This window comes from Puntigrus tetrazona, chromosome 16 (assembly GCF_018831695.1).
Source record: "Puntigrus tetrazona isolate hp1 chromosome 16, ASM1883169v1, whole genome shotgun sequence".
Lineage (NCBI taxonomy): Eukaryota > Metazoa > Chordata > Actinopteri > Cypriniformes > Cyprinidae > Puntigrus > Puntigrus tetrazona.
The window spans coordinates 17,918,256-17,934,377 of NC_056714.1; the positions used below are offsets into that span (position 1 = coordinate 17,918,256).

General features: G+C 36.5%; 1 long non-coding RNA gene across 1 annotated transcript in view; it reads left to right on the forward strand.

The window, feature by feature from the left end:
* LOC122359994 overlaps positions 1-15,222 on the forward strand; it is a 40,508-nt gene extending 25,286 nt beyond the window's left edge. The window contains exon 3 of the long non-coding RNA XR_006252752.1: positions 12,427-15,222. This is a non-coding gene — a long non-coding RNA (uncharacterized LOC122359994). The remainder of the gene's footprint in view (positions 1-12,426) is intronic.
* The last annotated feature ends 900 nt before the right edge of the window (positions 15,223-16,122 follow it).

The window sequence follows — 16,122 nt, forward strand, 5'->3', positions numbered from 1 at the left end:
ACAGATTAGATATTCTCTCTTTGTCTTTATGTAAATACAGATACAAAACCGCTTTCTTTTATTAAAGATGAGCTGCCCAAGGGGGAAACATATTAAATATTTCATCCGCAGATATGGGCTCATTACACAAGACTGTTTTGACATTATTTAATGCTTGGGGCCGACCCAGCTTAAAGAACAAAACACACACTCACACACACACACATGCACATAAAAAAACATTTCCCTTGATGGCATTTTAATCACAGGGAATGTTGGATATGTACGAAACCTTTTGACACTAATATTATTTACACAATATGAAAAAGAAACAATGTTCACCTCTACCACTCAAATCGAATTTCCAAAGCTCTGAATAATTCAGAAAAAAGACGCTTGCAGCGACAGAACATTTCTAACCGGTAGCCATAAAATAGTTGTTTTCTTCATGCAAATTTCTATAATAATGAAGCCATGTCAATTAAACGCATTTCATACAATGAAAGATACAAGTATAAACCAATTAAATACTTTTATTTATACATAGAATGTTTGATGATTTTGTCAGATTTTATGACACAAATTTTATGACAACTTCGTGGTTTGACAGTTGATGCAGTGGTATATATTTTTTCTTGTTGTATGCATGACTCCTCCCATTTTTTTATTTATTTTTTTTTTCTCATGTTATTTTGCATTGAATTAAATGGTAATTTTATCCATTTGATGAATTTCTTTACATTAATTAGCTACATAAGTTCATAAGTTAATTAATAAAAACACATTAATTTATTAAAACATTATTCTAATCAAAAGTTGTATCTATTGATATTTAATTAGTAACAATTAACAGCTTTTTTTAAAAACATTAATAATCAAGATTAATTATAAATAAATTATTATCATGAATAAATATTGTGTTAATTAAAGTGTATTGCTTGTTGATAGTTAATGCATTAAATATAGTTAACAAATGAATGAATTTAAACAAAATGGACTAAAGAATACCCAAATGAATTGTTATCGGTCCAGTAAGAGTGTTTATGTTACTTAAGCATTCCCTTTTTTTAATTTCATGGAATAGTGTGGCCGTGCTTTATTAAATATGTTTTATATTCTATGGAGGAAAGAAATTTGAGCTTGAGTAAATGATGACAGACTTTTCATTTTTGGTTGAACAATCCTTTTAAGGCACATTCCATGTCTTTCATGCTCACATTGGTATCTGGAGAGATAAATGCAGTATAAATGGTCTTTCACTTTGTTTTTCCATCTCTCTTGTTCCTTTATTTCCTCACCTCAGTGTAACCCACGTCTCTCGCCAGGTTAAACTGTAAAGGCATTGATTCTGTAGTAAACAGAGCGAGCTCTTTTCCATCTTAACTGGTAGGCTGCATTAATATACCGTGTGTGTCTCCGGTGGGAGCTCACAGACGCTTTGCCATCTGAGCTCCAACATGCTGCAAATGACCGGCTGCATCCCACTTATCATCTCAGGGGTCCGCCGGAGAGTCCTTCCCTTTGCTCCTACACAGCCTTCTTTTAGATAGGCTTTATCCTGTGAGAGCGCTGATGTCTGAGCGTATGTGTGTTTGTGTGTTAAGGCCTTCTTTTCAAGCGCTGTCATTGGATGTCCTTGAGCTGTTATCTCCCCTGGTTTAATGTTCATTGGCCACACACCACTATAAACCATCTCTGAATGCTGTATCTCCCAGCTGACGGGGCATATTGGAAATATGAAAACACTGCATTCCCAAGACTATGCATTGTAGCACATAGGGCTGTGTGCCATTCAGGATCAAACTGAAAAAATCCTTTTAAATTCCAATTAAGAAATTGTCTTTTTATGGACCAGAACACCTCATTGTGAAAAAGGTATTACCAATTCTGTTCAAATTTAAACTTGTGTTTCTTCCAATTTAAATGTTGTCCTATTGTATAGGGTTAATATAGTTGTGCTAGTTTTTATTTTTGTATTTTGTATTTCATTTTCAGTTTTTCTTTTGAGATTAGTTTTTACTCTGTTATTGTTAGATTTACTTATTATTATATATTTTATTTCAAATTGAGTATTTTTAGTATTTAGGGCAAATTAATGCATTAATGCATTTCTTAGCACAGTCTAGGATTATTGCTATCTAGTACTAATTGCATATTCAAAACAAGCTCTTCTAACATTTTATAATACTAATAACTAATGTGAATTTGAACAAAGAGAATTTGTGGTTATAGATATTTTGTTTTGTTAAAGGGTTACTTCACCCAAAAAATGTCAATGTTGTCATTAATCTCTTACCGCCTATGTTGTTCTAAACCATTGAAAGCTTTGTTTGTCTTCGTTTTTTCAAGTTCGACATGTTCCTAGGTTAACATCGCTGTTGAACTTGGAACAACACTGTGATTTTCAGATTTTAAGAACCATTTTATAGTTTTTGTGAAGCTTAGGCTTACAATCAGTGTTTAGTGTTTGGTGCTTGTACATCACTATGTGTAGAGATACGTCAAGTCTAAATTTTTGGATTAAAATATGGTTCAAGGGTCAACAAAATATGTTGGCCTAGGAACACGTTGAGCTCAGCATGATCAGTACGTGCACAGTCAGAAGCCTCCCAGTTTTTTTATCTAAAATATATTAAATAGTGTTTTAAAGATTTGTTTTTACGAGTTTGGGACGTCAACATATTCATTTTGGAGTTGTGTAACCGTTTAACAATAGTAAAAGGACTCTAAAACATTCTCCCTCGATGTAATTTAGAATTGGGCACCTGATGGACATATAAAGTGACCTGTCTTTTTCTGATTGCTGGGTTAGTTTTTTTGGGGGTCTTTTCTTTGTTCTGAAACCTTTTTTTCTTTCATATTTTATTTCTCACTGTACTGACAACAACCTGACTGAGAACACTGTGTAGCAGCCAGCCAATCGGATTATGTGCAGTTTGCATCAGACAGTCCGTGACTGGTCTGTGGACGGTCTCTGGATGTGCTGTCTAAGACTGAGGCTGTGAATGTCCTTTTCATGACCTCTACCTTCGTATGAACACTCTTAGACTTGCTTGACGTAGTATGCTAGACAGAATTGCATGTTTCCTATACAGGACTGAATGTTTAATACCGAATTGATCCTTATCAGTAGCGCATGATCTGTAAATCCATGATATTGATGTCTTCTCGCTCTTACATCTGGATTGCAGAGGCATAAAATAAGAAAGTGAGGTAGACGAAAAGAGCAGAGCACATCCTGAAATTCTCCAATTTAAACCCCCAAGGGGCATGTGCAATGACCTCTTTGTCTGCCTCCTGGAAGAATGTAGGATTTGCCAACGTTTACCTACCCACAATCCATTATTTAGTGCTGGAGAAAGGCTGGGCTTCTGTCTACCCTCTGCTCATGTTATAAGAAAGCCCTGAATTGGTATTGCATTTATTCTAAGGTTATATTTGACTGGATCTTATGCATCATTCAGCTGTTTTCAATGTGCAGAGGAGAGAGAATGAGACAGGCGGCCATCTTAGTTCTAGAATGGCTGTAAGTAGGATTTGAATTTATTTGTCTTTTTTTTTTTTAGTTACAATCCTTCAAGTTCTACTACTACTACTTCGTTTTTGTTTGTGCAGGTTTTTCAAGGATGAAATAAGATATTTTGCAATGGGATTTGTTAAGCATGTTATGCTTGGCCCTTTCCCCGCTTAGCGAGAATTGAAAAAATCATGTACGAGTGGAAATCTGACTGTATCATATCCACTCTGAGCACCGTATTGTTATATGATACTTTATAAACACAACGAGCCCAGTCTCCCCTCGGCTTACTTTGGCTGAAAGAGCTTTGCAAATTGCCATATTAAACTGCAGTGGGCAACAACAAGGGCTTTATTTGTATCATTTTCTATTTTTGAATCTTGTATATGGCAGGGATAGTCTGCATTCAGCTTTAATGGCTGTTGGAGCAGCATCTTTTCAGCAGCACATCAATATGGTTTTTTATGCTTATGTGGCACATTTCCTCTTCGATGGTTAGAGCTTTGAAATATACAGCTGGTGAATAAAGTTTTCGAAAGGTTCATTGTTAGCTTGATATGCAACTAAGATTGATTTTATATGAGCAAAAATATTTTTTTCTATTAAAAAAGAAGTTGTCCTCCATGATCATATTACCTCTCTGAGAATTATATCATAGAAATGAGGATGCAGCAGGACATGCTTTATTTGATTTAAATTCTAACGATATAGCATTATATGGCTGTTATTGCCATTTTCTATATATTTAAAGGATGGAATTTTTAATTCTTTTATAATTTACTTACTTTTGTTTTTTAACCTGATTTTCTTCTGTAGAACACAAAAATGTCTCTCTTTTTATTTTATAGAAACAAACATTCTTAAAAATATCTTCTTTTGGAAGTTTGGAGCAACAGGAGTGAATAAACAAGAATCCTTTTTGTTATCACTTTTCACTGTCGTTGACAAAAAAAAAAAAAAAAGCCAGATTACCACCTTGAACATCACCGTTCAGTTCTTTTGCGTACTGGGACGTGAGCGTATTCAGACTTTAGGATTGTTAGAAATCCATTTGGTGATGCTAGTGGCACAAAAATGACACGGTAATCCTTGTTCTCTATCATGTAAACAACATAAATCTGGTTTGCGCAGAGCGGAATGAATATATTTAGAGAATGTGGCAAATGGAGCAAAGGTATGTTATTAAGGCGACTGACATTACAGTGAGCAATTCTGTGATTCTCTCAGTGAGAGCCCAGAGTCTGCCTCCTTTTTCTTCCTTAGCATTTGGTTGTAACCTTTCCAAGAGTCCTGTGTGAGTCATTGAGACGATAGGTGCCTCTGCTCGTGCTGAATGGTAAGGGCACCGAGCCTGGGCCTTTATGACTCTGACCTTTAACAGACAGCTACGAGGATGAAACCACAACAGTGAAATGAACAGCGAGTGTGCTACCCTCGTAAAATGAAAAATCATATTCTCTATTGCACAGATTTTTATTTTTTTTTTTAGGCTTGAGGAGGTCAGTGGCTCAGGCTACGTGATGTGTTATGTGTCAAACAAATCGGGCTGTCCCAAATGGCAACAAATGGAAAAACACTTCAGCTGTAACTCAGACACATGTACTCTTTCAGGGGAAGATTGCTTGAGGTTTTCAGTTCAGTGCTGAGCACATTACTTAAAAGATCCCCTGTTCTATTGCTTCATTGTTCGTGTTTGTGCTTATGTATTTTTGTATGTTTTTGTCATATTACATAAATATTACACATGTTATAACATCCAATATTTATAGTACATTCTATCTTTAGGCTTAGGCTTTTAAACCTTTTTCAAGACTTTTCAGGCGTATAGACGGAGTGGACACCCTGAGTAGTGCATTTTAAGCCTAGCTGATGAATAATGTCATGCTTGTTTATGTATTTGATCAAAATACATTAAAAAGCATCTAAAATAGCATTAATAATAATTGTTATTGCTCTAATCATCCGTGATCAGTGACAGATTTAACCAGAATATAATTATTAGAAATAGGGAGCTTTTAGAACATGTTGGGTTTTTGTTGTAATTTTTGATTAATTAAATGCATCCTTGTTGAATAAGTCTTATTGACCCCAACATTTAATGAGTGTTGTATATACTTTATTATGATAACATTGCAAAGCCTAATTAAAAGAAGATTTATACAGTACAAGAATACATATTAATAGACTTTACATTTTAATTTAGCTTAGCTTCTTAAAATAGCCTGCCTTAAATTTAGCATTTTGATTTTTGCACAATTTCCTTTTTTATAGTTTGGACTCCTGCAGTACCCCCTTAGAACCCCTGTTAAAAACCCCTTTGATTGCAGCATCTTTCTACGGTTTCTTTTTCCAAAGACATTTTTTTTTTAAACATGCATTTACATTTTAATTAAAATGATATTATCATCATAATGCATTGTTTCTTGTTATCATTGACAAAATGATAATTAAAAAAAACTTAATCAACAAGCTTCATCTGTTAATAAACACCGCTTTAAACTTCTAAACCCGTTTGCTGTCACAAAAGCGACTCTTTGAACTCCGGTTGACCATCAAATCAAAAGCACCATGAAGGACTCTTTTTTTTTTTTTCCCCTCCATTGTGATTGGATTCGTAATCGAAAGCCACTCTATTTGTTTGTTGGGGATGATTCCAATGGGAAAGCAGTCCTGAGATTAATATTTGATGAAGCAAAGCAGCACCAAACTTTCCAGCTTCCCTCAGGTAGGAGGCTCCTCGCTGACCTTTGAATACACACCTGTCACCATGCTGCTGTTAGCCCAGCTGCTCCTCTGAATCTTAAAGATGAACTGAGATCAATATGGAGCACTAACTGTAACCACCTGAGGACAGAAATTTTGACTTGCCATCAATAGCGAGCAAGATTCCATCAGCTAGATTTCACGTGTCGCCAGACGTGCCTGGTTCAGGCAGAAACTTTTTGACTAAGAATGGCTAATTTTGCAGATAATTAGTTCATTCGTGCTCCTTGCCAATTTATAATGTCACCAATAACATTTTTGTTTATTTCATTTTAGGCTATAAGTCTAACCAACCAGAGGATAGTATTGTTTAAAGATCCATTTTTGGAATTGGTTTGTTTATACACAGTATACAACTTCGAGGCAAACAGTCAGAGTTTGGATGATTAGATTTTGTAGTTGGCCAGTTTGAAATTCAGTTGAAATGCAGTTAAATTTCTGCCTGTTTACTGCGCATGTGCTGGCAGAATATTTTTGGATGCGTTATGCTGCATATTTTAGTGAAGCTCATTGGCTTAAAAAAAACGGTATTGCACGTTTTTGAATCCTAATACTAAATGCTATTTTCTATTTTATTAACTACATAAAAACCCCAAATGTTGTCCCAACTAGTCAAGCACAGTTGTCTGAACAAAGAATTTAATGTTGTTGAAATGTTAAGGCTTTGTGAGTTCCCAGCATGCATTGAATAAATTATGCAGTTATAGGATTATTGTTTTGCTGTTTGCTAATTTCATTAGACCTTTTTTTGTTGTTGTATTATCATTATTGAACTGTGATGTAAAGAGCTCACATTTTTAACATTTGTTGATTTCCACATTTCTTGAAGTTAGTGTTTAGTTTTGAGGCCTAGACTATGTTCAACCACATGTCCATTTTCTGCACATCTTACAAAGACAGCATTGTTTACTTATTAATTAACTTAACCAACATTAACTTAACCATTAATGTTTGTCATTTTTAAATGAAAAAATTTTTAATCTGGCTTTCGTCAGGCACTTTTTCATGTAATTAAAATTTTACTTACATTATTTTCTCAATTCTGCTTAAATTATTTGCAAGTGCTTTTGGTTAAAAATACCATGCAAAAATGAAAAACTATAGATTTATGGTAAATACATTTTCCATGAAAATAATGAATTAAAAGAAAAGTGCTTTTTGTGAGTTTACTATTTCTTCTGTCATTGATAAGGCATGCGATAAGGGTCAGCCCTATCAGGCTGTTAACCTCAAACCTCAACTAAATCAATCCCTGGCGTCTCTGTGCTACTTTGCTATACTACAAGGACAACATAATAATTGGCTTTGCCCTTTTTCACTCCCTGTCTGACACCTGCATTTTCTCTCTCTGCGGGGAAAGTTTAAATTAGGGTTCAAGTTTGCTAGTCTTGAATCTGTGCTGTATGTTATGTCACTACCAAGAGGTGGAAAACACTCAAATGGTCAGAGCTAGAGTACATGCTTGCTGTTTCTTGTTGTCCCTCTCTCTATATTCATTTGCTTTTCTATTTCTCTGCCTTTCTGCCTGCTTGGCACATAGAGAAAGACCCTTCTGTAAAGTGGCAGAAAGAGAGGGACTCAGGATGCTGCGTTACTGAGGAACTGATTTCTACCTCTGACAGCTTAGATGTGCAGGACCTGGTGCAGAAACACCAACATGTTTTTAACATTTCATTTTGTGTTTGAAATGAACAACGTTTCCTGGTGAACCTTCAATAATAACAAAACATCAATAACACATCGCATGTCCTTTCTGAGTAGAACTCTTCAAACCCTCATCAATTTCAACCTAATCCTTTGAATTTTGAAGTTTTTCTTTTGTCATGTGATCATTGACAGTGCATTACAAAGATGTGCACGTACAGACAAAATTACATTGCCGTTGATGAGATAAACTGACAGTGTTCACAGAGTCAAAGACGATATTGACGACAAGGTTGGTTGATAGATTTCAATAAATAAAGAGACAGGGTTGTCTTAAACTTGCAATTAACAACTCAGATTTGTTCAAATCTGTAGACATGTAATTAGTGCTGAATATTTCGGTTCTCACTTGGAGCATAAAAATAGTTGTCATTGGTATGAAGGCTTATTTGTTTTATTTCTATCAATTTTGTCAGCTAGTAATTGTCTATTTATTTGCTCATTTCAAATTAAATCATTCATATTTAAACACTGAACATTTTATTCTGGAACAAACCCACTGGAAGTATATTGATATAACCACTGCTTTAAAAACTTGAATAAAGATTAATCAGAATAAGATAAGTTTCGTGTTTTTGTGTCAGGGTTTCATCTGCTTCAGTGTGCATTTTTCTTCAGACATGCTTCTTTGATATTTGACCCAAGGCTCATGTTGCGAGGACTCCCCCTCTACCCCCGTGCACCTGTGTTTGCTTGCATTTCATTAGAGCATGCAAACAGCTTTCTTGCAAACAGCACTCACGGATATTTAGGCATGTTTAGCACACAGTCCAAACAACCACTGTATTTGCTCTAAACCACTGTTAGCACCAAAGTCTAGCAGAGTCTGTGAGCGTTTTAGACATGGTTTGCGCTGCACCATTGTCTTAAAATATTCACTTAACGTTTGGTAAAGCTGATGAAGTGAAAAGCACGCACTGTACAATAATGAGGAGGTTATAGAGAGCTCCACGCAGCCTTTAATCGCTTCTGCTGCAGCTCATGTAGCTAATGAGAATCCCTCTTTATTCTCTCTGATGCCTAATTGCCTGGAATGGACAGTAAATCATAGATTGTTCCCCTCAAAGCACCTTTTCAATCCTTTGCTCAGAGAGAACAGATGTTCACCACCCGTAGAAAATACTCTGATGGTTTATAAGCCGAAACTCAACTGTGCAGACAGAGTGTGTAACTCTTAGGCAGAATTCTGCTGCGTTTTATTAGAAACGTTTGCCTCTCTTGACACAATGTTTAAAGTTGTGCACTGGTGCCTTTCGGACATTTCATAGAACTAATTTGGTAATTTAGTATTTTTAGTTGTATATCATGTTGACTGTCTAAACATTGACATCCAGTTCACTGCATCAGGCATTTGTACTGTGTAAATATTTTAATAGCATAAAATGAAGAACAAACTGCAATGGCATGCGTAATAACATAGTGTATATTTAAATTGTGCATTTTTGCTAGTGGAAATGTAAAGAGATAGGGATATGTTGTTAACCAAATTTTTTTTTCTTCCATTTTGCATTTTTTTTCAGGACCCAAACTCTTTTTTATTTTTAAATGAGCGATATCACACAAGCACCCGTCTACATCAGAAGGAAGGAAGTAGTTCTGCTTTTGTTTTTTTATAGTGAATACAGGGTTGCCAGGTTCTCACGACAAAACCCAGCCAATTGCTACTCAAAACTAGCCTAATCAGGTTTCGAGAGAAGGAAATAACACTATGGCTGGAGTTGTTAAAAACAACCTCTGGCAATAATTTTTAAGTAGCCTGTTTCATCAAAAACAGCTGACTTGGCAACACTAAGTTAAATGGTTCTTGTGTGATACAGAGTTAATATTTCATAGTTGGGAAGGCTTCTCTGCAAATCAGATTCGTGGACCTGAAAGAAGAGTTGTATAAAATGTTATATATAGTATATATAACATTTGCATTTAAAGGCTTGAAGCAAGGTGGTAATACATGTTAAAGAAACTGAAAGGAGTGAAAGAAGTAAAACTTTGCAGCGTGAAAGAAGGTAGACGTGAGTCAGAGAGAGGATGGTATTTGTTCTAGGGTGCATGATCAAGCTTGTGCTATTTCAGAAATCTTCATCTCCACCTGAGCTCGTAGCTCCTCTTCCACAGCGAGCAGCTTCATTTTTTGTTTCGTTATCGGTCGGGGCAGGCCTCATTCTCATCACACAGGAGGAAGGAATCTGATTCGAGAAGCCCATTTTTTTTCTCCAAGCCTCATTAAAGGGAGGGTGAAGCTACTTCACACTCCCTCTGCTGTTCACCCCTTCCGTCGCCAAAAACCTTCTCATCTGAAAAAATACTAGGATTGAAAAAGAAGGATAAGATACGGCAGCGATCATGCCAGGCAGGATGGATCCATCTGCCAAAAGGGGTCCAGCATCAAAGAGACCCATGAGGAGAACAGTAACTCCTGCCAACAAAAGATGGAGATGGAGAGCAAGAGCGAGAGAGAGAGAGAGAGAGAGAGAGAGAGAGAGAGAGAGAGAGAGAGAGAGAGACAGAGAGACAGAGAGGGAGGTAGAGGGATCTGTTTGAAAGGTAACCATACAATAACATTATTAAGACTGCAGGACCAGGGAGACCGCTGGCTACGTTCAACCTTTGAGTTCAACGCACTCGCTTCTCTCCACCATGGGGGGTCTTGTCGGGATGTGGATATAGGTTGTTTCATCTCGACTTGTCACTCACTCTACAGCTGTCCTTCAGAGTTCATCACCTCCGTCGGTGAAAAGGGGCGTGGCATTCAATTACTAAATGCTAATTCAGCCTAGTTTTCAATCATGGCCACAGCATTCATTAAGTGAATTAGCCAGACTGGACAAATTATCATAAAAAACTTTGCACTCATGTTTAATGATGTCCATAGTCAAAAAGATGTTAACGGCACCAAAATCAATAAGGGTAGTCAAGCAAGGCATCTAATTAAAAAGAGGTGAATGATGAACTTGGAGGGGGGGAGGTTTTTTTTTGTTTTTTGGCAGGAGTGCTGTTTTGTTTAATTGTGATCTCACTCAATGCTTTTTGTAAACACATTAGGAGCCTCATTCATTTTTTATCCATTTATGTATCAATTTTTAACTCTGCGAGACATGCGTACAGTCTTTGTGTACTTTATTAAAGAAATAGTTAACTAAAAAAAAATAAATTCTCATGCTGAACACATAAAAAGATATTTGAAGAATTTTTAAAAACATTGGTTCCTAATTACTTTTTTTTTTAGAAAGGGAAAGAAATATTATGAAGGTTATTCTTTAAAATATCTTCATAACTAATACAGGTTTGGAATGGCATGAGGGTGAGTAAAGAATGACTTTTTGGGTGAACTATTTCTTTAAGAAATAATTTAAAATATAATTTTTTAGAGACTTGTAACAAGTCCCAGGTACAAGCATTTGAACAGAATGTAGAAACTTAATATTGGATCTACACTAAGGTTCATTGTTAATGCTTTTTTTGTTCATCAAAGCTCTGTTTTGTGTGTTTTTAGGTTCAGTTTTAGATCCATGTCCACTTTCTCTATATTTTTGATATGTGAGCTTCATAGGGCTTCAAGAAATCATAATGAAAGGCTTGTTTTTCCCCTGAAAGCATGAAATCCAGATTCATCAAAACTAAATGAGCTGTTCCCAGATGTCTCATGCATCCAAGGCAGAACTGATGGAGGAGCAAAGTTGAGGTGTGAGCGATGCAGACATAGCAAGAGAGAGGGAGGAATAATGCCAATCAGATCACACAAAACCTGTAGCCCTCTGCCGCCTCCTTCTTGCAGCTGTCAATTTCACTTACCACCAAGAATGAGACAGAGAGAAGTGTAGATGTGTGAGTGTTCCAGGGAGCTGTTTGTACTGTCCGATAATTGGCCAGTAACCCCCAGGACACTAATGATCAAAGAAATACTTTTGTGGCGGTTACAAAGTCAAGGTTGTTTTCTGTTATGAGGAGTTGAAGCCCTTTCTCTGATTCATTCACACCAACTGCAGACCAGCGATGGACAATAATTGAATGCTCTATGTTCAGGTTTGCCACGAATGAGTATGCATTCACAACCCACATGTCACAACTTCACTTCCATTTGGTCTTCAGCTTTGAAAAGCTCAGTCTTGAATCACTAAATAATGAAAACCCAGAAATAGATGATAATTTAATGCCATTTTGAATCATTTTTATTTTTTTCCCCCCAGTGCATGCTGCTTTTAAAATGTTGAAGGAGTCTGCAGTTATCCAATAATTCGACGTTCAAAATTGCGAGCTTAAAAAAGCGTACGGTCTGGTTTTTATGTTAAGGTAATTGTCGAAAGCAATTGTTTTAATGGCTTCTACAACCGTTCTTCTAATGGCTGACTACATTTTCTGGTTGAAGTCACATAACTGCACAACAAAAGAGAGTCTTTGCCTGCACTGTGAATCGCTATTGTTAAAATATCCCATTAAGCATCTAAAGGTGACTTTTCTTTTCACAGAAATGACACGCAGAAGCACACAGAGAGGCCAGAGAGAGAGTATAAGGGGTATTGATTGACTGCATTCGCCTCCATCTCGCTCCTGTTGTCCACTTCCTTTTTTGTTCGGTCCTAGTGATCATCCTTTCCCTCTCTCTCTTTCTCTGCGGGCATGTTTTGCTCATTTAACTTCATTACAGTGGCTGACAGCCAGAAAGTCAACAAAACACAGCCTGGTATGATCACCTGCAGACCCCCGTTCCTCCCCCATGGCCCATCTCGGCCCCTCCTGGGTTATTCAGGCCCGTTTCCCTGCAGTCTATTGCTCAATTGCATTGATAACAGTCTGACAGGCCACAGCAGAAGCCAGGAAACATTGTCCCTCCTTTTCGCCTGCAAACCCGTTCAGCAAGGTCACCGATCCCCAACTGACAGCCCAACTGCCAGCTACAAACTGCCTCCAAATGAAAGAATTTCTCTGAAGTGTCGAGCACGCCTGTCTGCCAGCCTCCTTCTGAAAGGAGGAGAGGAAGCAGGCCACCGTGGAGAGAAAGTCCAGGCATTCTTCCAGCAGAATTCTGAATCAACAAAGCAACATTTCTCGCCCCATAAAGAACCTCCGCGAGTCAACATTTGCACAAAAACGAACGTCCGATCTATACGTACCCACGGGACCGGGGTGAATGTCAACGTTATGGTTATGAGTTATTTATAAGATCACATAATACCTTATTCATTAAACATGAAGTCGTCAATCTGGAATGAGGAATCGAGAAACTGCAGTTCCATATTAAGGCCCTGACATAAACCATACGCTGAGTGATTTACACCTCAGCAGGTTTACAAATAGATGGACTAGGGCATGCTGGGATTGAGGACTGCGTTTTGCGAAGGTATTTTCAGCCTTTTTTGTTGAGCTGTATTAAAAATGCATGAAAAACTTGCTTGAGGAGCAGCTTTAAGACTTGTTTTGTCGCTGTAAAGTTGCAGTTTTTAAATTTAGAGATGCTGTTTCTGCAGGTCTCACTTTTAGACAAACTCATAGCTGTCTGTTCTGACATCAATATTTATTCTATATTTGCTCTCGGGTGTCACAAGGGAAGGAAAATGTCATGTTTAAGAACATCATTTGTAAAGTAATTTAATTCAGCTTACCCTACATAGCACATAACTCTATGTATCTGGCAGTTAGAATTAAAACAATTGGTTTCACTTTAAGTTAACTAGCACTTGCTTCAAACCCACAGTTTCTTGCATTGATATGATCCTGAAATATGTGGATGGTACATCAAACGCTTTTGGCTTGTGTCATAGTGCTACTAAATCTGATTCAGATTAGTGAATCGTTCATCGAAATAGCTCTTTCTTCATCATTTGTAGCTAATTGGATTCATTCCAATAATCATTCACCCTAAATAACATGTAAAATTTGAATCATTGTAATGATTCAGTTCATGCAAAATGACTCTCATATTTGGCATTAGAAAGACTGATTCCTTTTAGTGATTTGAGTTCATCCTAAATGACTCTTTCTCCCTTATCTGTTGCATTGAAAACTCTCATTTGCAGTTAAAAGTGTTAATAATTTAGTTTTTTTCTAATTTACGAATTTTCTTATTTAGCATTGGTAAATTGGAATCACTCTAGTGAACCAGTTTATCCTGACTCTCTTGCTCTCGCTCTTACTCTCTTTCTCATATGTAGCACTAAAAAGATGCATTCTAATGAATTCTAAATGGTCTTTGTGTGTTCTAAATGTTTTATGTGCAGCATTGGAAAGTCTTAATGAACTGGTTCTAGATGGTTCACTCAGTCTTTGCATTCCCATTTGGACAGTTTCCTGATTTCCAGTTTCTTTCGGTTATTTTAATTGGGGTGTATTATAATTAAAAATTTATTAAAATGGTATAGTGTTGTATACATTTGTCAGTTTTATGTTAGCAACACTGACAGTGCAAACTACATTGTCAAATAACTGGAAACCGTTTCCATTTCCATCTCAAAACCTTAATGTTGATTATAAAAAAAAGTTATGAAGACATTATGTGTCAGCTATTATTATTCACAATAAGAATTGTTTGAATTTGAATCAGTCATTAATACAGTACCGTAATGTGCCGGACCGTTCTGTGATGGAAGGGGTGTTTGTTCGATCATGACAGGACAGTGACACACTGCCGCATGTGGACTCTCTCTCTTTCATTAATCACTCTTTATCAGCATGAAGAGAGAACAGATCAGGCCTCTTCACAGAATTCAGGGGCTGCCTGGCAACATGGTGATACTCCGTCATAAATAACAACCCACTGTGTCTCTGTTTCATAAGCCATTTCAGCCTTGTGGCTCTATTTTTGTTTGCCTCCGAGGATGACTGGCTGTCGGATAAACACTGTAAATTTGGGAGAATGCGAGATGCAGGGGCTATTCTGAGCTGCAGGCTTCTTCGTGTTGATGTTACAACATTCCAGCTTTACACCAGAGAGTCTCTGCAGGGGGTTGATGGCAGGCTCTCACAGGATTTATAATAGTGAATGTTCCATAAGAGAGCGGATCTAGTCAGTTTGAGCAGGAGTGGTGTTTGTGTAATTACTGTATTTATGTGCATTCAATTACTTGTGCATGGTCTTTATATGCAGCATATGTGTGTACATGGTCATTGGGTTGAAAATGAGGTAAAATGTAATTTTTTGTCATAGCAAAGATTTAATCTGATCGTAAAATAAATAATAGAAACTAAAAGATTGACCTGAATGTAAATTGGAGATTCAGCTTTCATATTTTGTGGGATGAGTTGCTTTGCACACAATTAAACCAATAAATAAATGGGTCAGAAACTTCCAGAATTTGAAATGATTTGTTTCTTCCAGAAATTTGATGCGTGTTGCTGATAATTTGGTGACTTGATTTTCAGACTTTATTTTTTTTTTGTCGATGAGAGGACTTTTTATTTGAGGAGATTATCTCTAAAATATGATATTTGGAATATAAAATGTTAGTAACTAAAATTCCATTAACCATGTTTAAACGAGGCTGTAGAATTTGTATTAATATTATTTTTGTCTTTATTATTATTTTTGTGTTTACTAAGTTAACAGGTTAACAGACTGCATTTTTAACTACAGTATACAGATATATGTTAATATGTGTGTATGTTATTAGGTTTTTCATTTTTAAGGGATAGTAGGAGAAGAAACAGGAAAGTTTGGGAGAGGAGTCTGAATCTGACCGCTGCTCACAAGGCTGTGGATCTGACAAATTCACTACTGCTTTAAGGTCAGATTAATCAAGTCTGTACAATCACATATAAATAGAACAAAATAAGAGCCCAGTCCTGTTAAACCCGCATTGGCATAGAGCTTTCAAATGTTCTTCACTCATTAAAAGAAGGTCAAAGTAAAATATGCCATTTTGAGAAGTGAACCTGGGACGTTTTATGAATTAAATATACATATCTTTTAGTAAGCGTACATTATACATGCAGTATGTAACCAAAATATAGTTGGAGAGAAGAGATTAATGCAAAATGTTAATCTGCCTTTAACCAGACCCACTACTTCTAAAGTTATACAGTGTAGACAGGATTAATGTGGGCACTTACCATCTTTAAAATGCCATTATGAAGAGCCTGTCTGAACAAATAAAGTCTGAAATTCAGGAACTATCAGGATATCAATTTAACATATTTTCATTTGCTCCACAACTAGCCCAGGGCTAAGG